The 5,782-nt window shown below is 38.0% G+C and overlaps 1 long non-coding RNA gene across 1 annotated transcript; it reads left to right on the plus strand.

Moving 5' to 3' along the window:
• Window positions 1–3,028: 3,028 nt before the first annotated feature.
• LOC136344523 (uncharacterized) lies at window positions 3,029–5,097 on the plus strand. Its single transcript, XR_010732977.1, has 4 exons — window positions 3,029–3,207; window positions 4,282–4,353; window positions 4,419–4,650; window positions 4,722–5,097. It is a non-coding gene; the product is annotated as an uncharacterized lncRNA (long non-coding RNA).
• The last annotated feature ends 685 nt before the right edge of the window (window positions 5,098–5,782 follow it).

Below are 5,782 nucleotides of genomic sequence, written 5' to 3' on the forward strand. Positions count from 1 at the left end.
CCTTCCCCAACGTGGGAAGACAGACAAACCCCAAGAAACTGATTCCCTAATAAAATTCCCGGAGAGGATGTTTTTTTTTGGCTTTGGGGAAAAAAGTGTTATAATTTCTTTTAAAGGTAGATTCTTCTTTGAAAATCTACGTAATATTCCGGACAAAATTGGGTTATATTACCTCTGATATCAAGATCAATATGAGGCACTTGTGAGAGTTCTGACCCAAAAAAACTTATACTCACAAAATAATCCTTAAGCTCCTTTACGACTTTAGAACATACGCTAACTGTGGATCAGCTCAGGGTCGTGCTACTGGGTCATACAACCACAATTTAAGTATCTTCCTGTCCCTCCCCCCCCTCTTTCATCTTTCACCACAAACGGGCATCTTAATTCACCAAAGCACCTCTATTTGCGCTATGCACCCTTCAAGCTTCCCAGGCAACCCAACAAAAACCCATCCGAACACCCATTTATTACTCTGGAAGATTACAAAAGCAACACTTTTCACCTTGTTAGTGTCGTTTTATTTGTCACTACACTGTTTTACGAGCAATAAACCGGTTCCGCCACTGGCTGGAATAACCCTGCTTTACGATCCAGAGGCTAAAGCTATGTTTCCAATATTGGGAAGCGATAATAGAGATGAGAACGACGGGATGGCTTAAAAACTTTGCCCTTTTATCCCTGGGTAATTCGAATATTGGACGGGGTGCAGTTGCGAGTTTGTTATTAATTTTTTTATTTCGCTCCCACAGGAAGCGAGGTAAGTGTCTTGTGGATTTTCTTTCAGGAAAAGGAAAGATCGTAAGAAGGTTTATGACCGTCGGAAGCTGAATGTCTTAAGTTCCTCTCCTTTATTAGGAGCATTAACCTCGATTTGGTTTTTGATTTGATTGATTGGTTTTGTATAGGTCAGCACGAATTTCATTCTTGTTGGTGTATAGGTGGATTTATATGTCATTTAATAAGTCGTTTTGAGATCACGTGGATGACCTTGACGGCCTCATGAGGCTCTTCAGCTCTCTAAAGTGTTTCTGAATCCAGCCGTCAGATACGTACTCAGATCGTTCTAGAGCTCTTGATGACATGGTAATGTATGCCTTGTCAGACGCTTGAGAAGCCCCCAACACTAATATTGTGCCCTTCTGTACGTTCCCTTGAAGATGAGCACAACGAAAAGTTCCCTATTAAGAGGTTTTTGTGGCACCAATAAGTTTCTCAAGGGCCTTGTGATGGTCCTGAGTTGCAACTTTAGAAAATAAAACCTCAAAGGAAAATTATGCCATTAGTGATACCTTTATTACATAAAAGGACATGAACATATGGCCCTTTAAGGTAGCGTTGCGGTTTGTTCTTGCACGTAATATTGGCTCTCAAATATTCTGTGGTTAGTATTATTGAGCAAGATAAGAGCTTTTGCCCGATTTGATCCCATTTTCCGGCCTTTGCGATCCATTAAAGCCTTAATTTGCCAACTAGCCTCAATTTAAGAGCTTCGAATATAGTGTGCCTGACTTAAGAGTTTCTTAAAAAGATGCTTTGAAGGTCATAACTATCCCTCTAAGTGCCAGTTTTATGGGTTAGGCTTAACCTGACGATACCTATCATCTAAGGTTAAGGCAACGCCTTCGGAATTCCCATTGGACGAATTCTGAGTTTAAAAATTTGATTTATTTTAGCGAGACCTATAAAACTGGCCATAAGTGTGAGAGGAATTATAACTCGTGAGCCTGTAAGCGTGTTACGTCACTTTTGGTTACGCCCAGAAATTATTGGTGGAATTCAAAATAGCGGAAAACTTGCGTGCGTACTAATTTAATAAAGGGTTTATAGAGTACACCTGATAGCTACCCTTAAGCCAGAGAGTGGTCCTGGGATCGTTTCGCAGTTCTTATTTTATATATGTAGATGCCATTCATCCTCAAACCCCTTAGGACGTCGGTTTGGTCCTTAATAGTGACCACACCGGAAAATTATAAAAAAGCACCACCAAGGGTGCAACTTACAGAACTTTTCAGTTCACCTTCCTCTATTGGCTTTGGTATTCCCATCCAGTTGATAATTAGCAACTTACTAACTAATCAGAAAATGATCGCGCTTCATATTCAAAGTAGAAGAATTTCTATTTCCAAGGGAATATAGACCATTTGATATTTTTCCGCTTACGCTAAAGAAAAAAAGTTTGCATTTGGCAAAGGTCCAATAGAGTGGTTGAAGTGAAAAGACTGAGAAATTGTCTTGTAAGCAAAGAGGGTTCAAAATGGCCAGTTGTGACGATTGTCTTTCCATTTTCCCTGAGTTTCCAGGAATATTTCAGTTATTCTTGTCATGTGCGTGCGTTCCTATAGTAATCGTTTGGATGGATTGTGTAGCGGATTGTCGGAGTGCCTTATCTTAGAACAGTCAGTTCTATTTTTTGTAAATATTAGTTAGTTTCCCCGGTACATTTCCCTTAGTACCGTAGTCTAGTCATTTTCTAACGGACATCGTGCTAGGTTCTCAGTTGTGTTTAGTCATTTATTAACTCAATGTTTGATTGATACGGTTAATGTTCAACCTTAATGCAATACCAAATATTACATTCACAATAATTAATATTAATAATAATTATTGGAAAGTGCAATACCGAATGAATAGTAATGGTTTGTGTTCGATCACAGCAAATTCAACCGTTTCCATTCAGTCAAGCTCCAAGGTAATCATTGAGGCTATCGTGCTTTAAGGTGGCCATTAGACATGAACTTGCGTTTATTTATATCTAATATATACGAATCCTCAAAACAAATCCCGAAAAATTGGAATTTTACAAGTAAAAGGGGGCTGGACATGTCGTAGATAAAATATGGTAAAAGCTCTCAGCGCCATATGAGCTTTATTGATTTATCGTTTGCCCTAAAATTGCATAATATCCTCCAGTTTGCTGTTGCAAATTTAATTAATCGCGTGGTTTTGGCTGACATTGAGAAATCACCAAAAGACTTAGAAATTGAATGATTTTCAATGCGAAACGGTCTAGCTTGTGGTGTATACGATTTCGTGGAGGTTAAAAGACATGAGCTGACTTGTCAAGACGTCAGTTCAGGTAAGCCCACGGGTAAGCCGCTATCAGTAACGAATGTCTTCAATTTAATGGCCTGGGGTTGGGATCCTGGCTAGACGCTTAGGAAACGTATTACACGTAGGAAATTATTCAGGAAGCTTCAGAGACAGGTAAGAATGAATGTTTTAGTTTAAATATGCACTTTTCAGTCCGTAAACTGTGAGTCGTTAGCAAGAAAAATTGCTCTTTCGTTTTCGAGGGGACTTTTAAAAAACACGTTTAGCTGGAGCGCATTGTAAGAGGTTTATAACATTAAATAAAATTCCCCCGGGGAGGTTGGAATATTGATTCGTTGTTTGCGAGATACATCAAGACGTTAAAAGCAAATATTAGAGTGTCAGATATCGCCTTTTGGCAAGCATTACTGCTCCGGATAAAAGTTCGTGAAGTGTTAGTTTACATTGAGGATGAGGGAGAAATTTCCTTGCCCCATCACGTTTGCAACCGAGGAAATGCAATTTCCACCTCTTATGAAACTTAAGACGGTAATAATGGAATATTTTTATTTAACTTTCTTGTAAATAAAACGCCTGTAGAGACAGTCGCAATAATGACACGCTAAAACATACAAACAGGGAAAATGCTCTTTGTTCCATCCAAGAGCTTCTTATTGCCTCCTCTGAAAGTGGGGTTTTACACGTAAATATACCTCGATGTAGTTTTACCAAACCTCTTAAGGATAAAGTAAAACAAAAATAAGTTCACCCGGTAAGAAAAGCATTTTCAGGTTAAAGACAAAATTTATTTTATATTTAATTTAATCCTGGTAAAACGCATAGAGCTAAACATATCTCCAGATTACGCTTTTATTGTGACTTTGAGTTTCTGACCAATCACGAGAAGTATCATCCAAAATTTCTCCTTCTCTTATGAACATTACCAATAGATTTCCTTTACCACCCCCCTAATCCTGTCTAGCTCGCCGAGAGCCCCAAATCCCTTAATTTAAATTAGCGGCTGTCAGTTGGCAACCCCTAAAAACTTCCCTTAGGTAGTCGAACGAAATATTTTTATTCAATTACCTGCGGATTTCTCCTGTAATCTTTCACATTCCCTCAACCACTTTCCTAATAGGCATTCGTATTTTCACGTCACGCACTGGTTAAATCCTTCTCGTAACATAAGGATTTCATAAATGGGATGTTAAAATAATCAGTTTCAGTTTAGGCATTAACCTCTTTTAGGACGGAAATGTGCCGTTTACTAGTCAGTGTTAGTGGTGTCAAGTTGAGCTAATATGGCCTTTTGGATGAGTGGTGGGTATAATATATCGAGTGCTATTTAATTGTTATTAATTAATTATGCTAAATTAATTTTCCAGGGGATAGTTTTAATGGCCGGCTGTTTAATATCACATTGAAGTTGGGAGCATTCGATACACATGAGGTCACAAAATGAGATAGAATGGAATTTGGTAATAGGGAATACTAACCCTTTTCACTTGTAGTTATATTTGAAACGGCTTCAGGCAATTCGGAATTATTTTTTGTCCTCACTCGAAATGAAAATATTTTTGTTCGGAAACATAATAACTTAACTTGCTGGCTTAGTCGGTAAGATGGACAAAAAACTCATTTATTTTCTTCCACTTTGCCCCCTTAAACAGTGGAAATTTGTTGTCCAGGTTATTTCAAAACATGTACCTGCATATGAAGGGAGTGTTTCCTGGACGCATCGCAAGAAAAAAGTTTCAATTGACATGGCTGCGCAGACGCATCATTTTCGAGATATATATGGTGTTAAAAACGGAAGTTTTTTCAGTTTTTTATGATATCTCAGGAACCATTTAAGGTACAGGACTGAGCTTATATACACATATTATCATTAGTATTGGCTGCTTTCGAGCGCCAATTCATTTTTTTGTAGGCTAGCAACGGAGATTTTAAGGTTTATGTGAGGTTTTCCCCTTAACTGCTACGGCATTGGAAGCACATTGATGATAGCATTTTGAAACCACAGTTTAAACCACCAACGTGCTCTACACTAAAAAAGTACAACGAACTGTGGTCGATGGATTTGTCAAATACACAAAATGGTAATAATAACAAAAGTCTAAAAAATATAACATTAATGTAAATAAATATGTAATAATAGAAAACAATGAGTTTTGTTATTACTATTATTATTTTCGACGGCGACATACGAGTGCAAAGGGCTAATAGGCAGCAACTCCGGATACCTGTACTTTTGAGTAAGCTTTAGATTAAAGCCATGTGCAACTACGGATTGAATCTAATGCGAAACTCTTTTGGTATTTTATAGGGAATATTTAGAACGATCTTTTAGCTATTAAAAGTTCCAGCCAATTTAGATTCCTCCGGTACTGGCAAGTTTTTAATATCAGCGAAATTCAGTAGAATTATCATATTTCTGAGTAAATATTTCAGAGATTTGAACAACACAATCGCATTCAATTCCAGTAATTCTGCTTCAGTGACCCAGAAAAACGAGGTTCTCTCGTAAACAACAAAGTCTCGCTAAGTCATGGCAGTACTGCGGTCGCATGGTAATGGGCCAGTATCACCTTGAGTGATCAATAAATGGGTGACGAGTAACTTTTACGATCCTCTTGTTTACCCAACGAATTTTAATTAATCAGGCCACCGATTTTTGAGGAAAATATCATGTGAAAACGGCTAGGGACCCGACTTGGTTTCTGATGAAACCAATAATGGCAAGTGCAAA

The sequence above is a fragment of the Euwallacea fornicatus genome, chromosome 17, assembly GCF_040115645.1.
Source record: "Euwallacea fornicatus isolate EFF26 chromosome 17, ASM4011564v1, whole genome shotgun sequence".
In the NCBI taxonomy this organism is placed as follows: domain Eukaryota; kingdom Metazoa; phylum Arthropoda; class Insecta; order Coleoptera; family Curculionidae; genus Euwallacea; species Euwallacea fornicatus.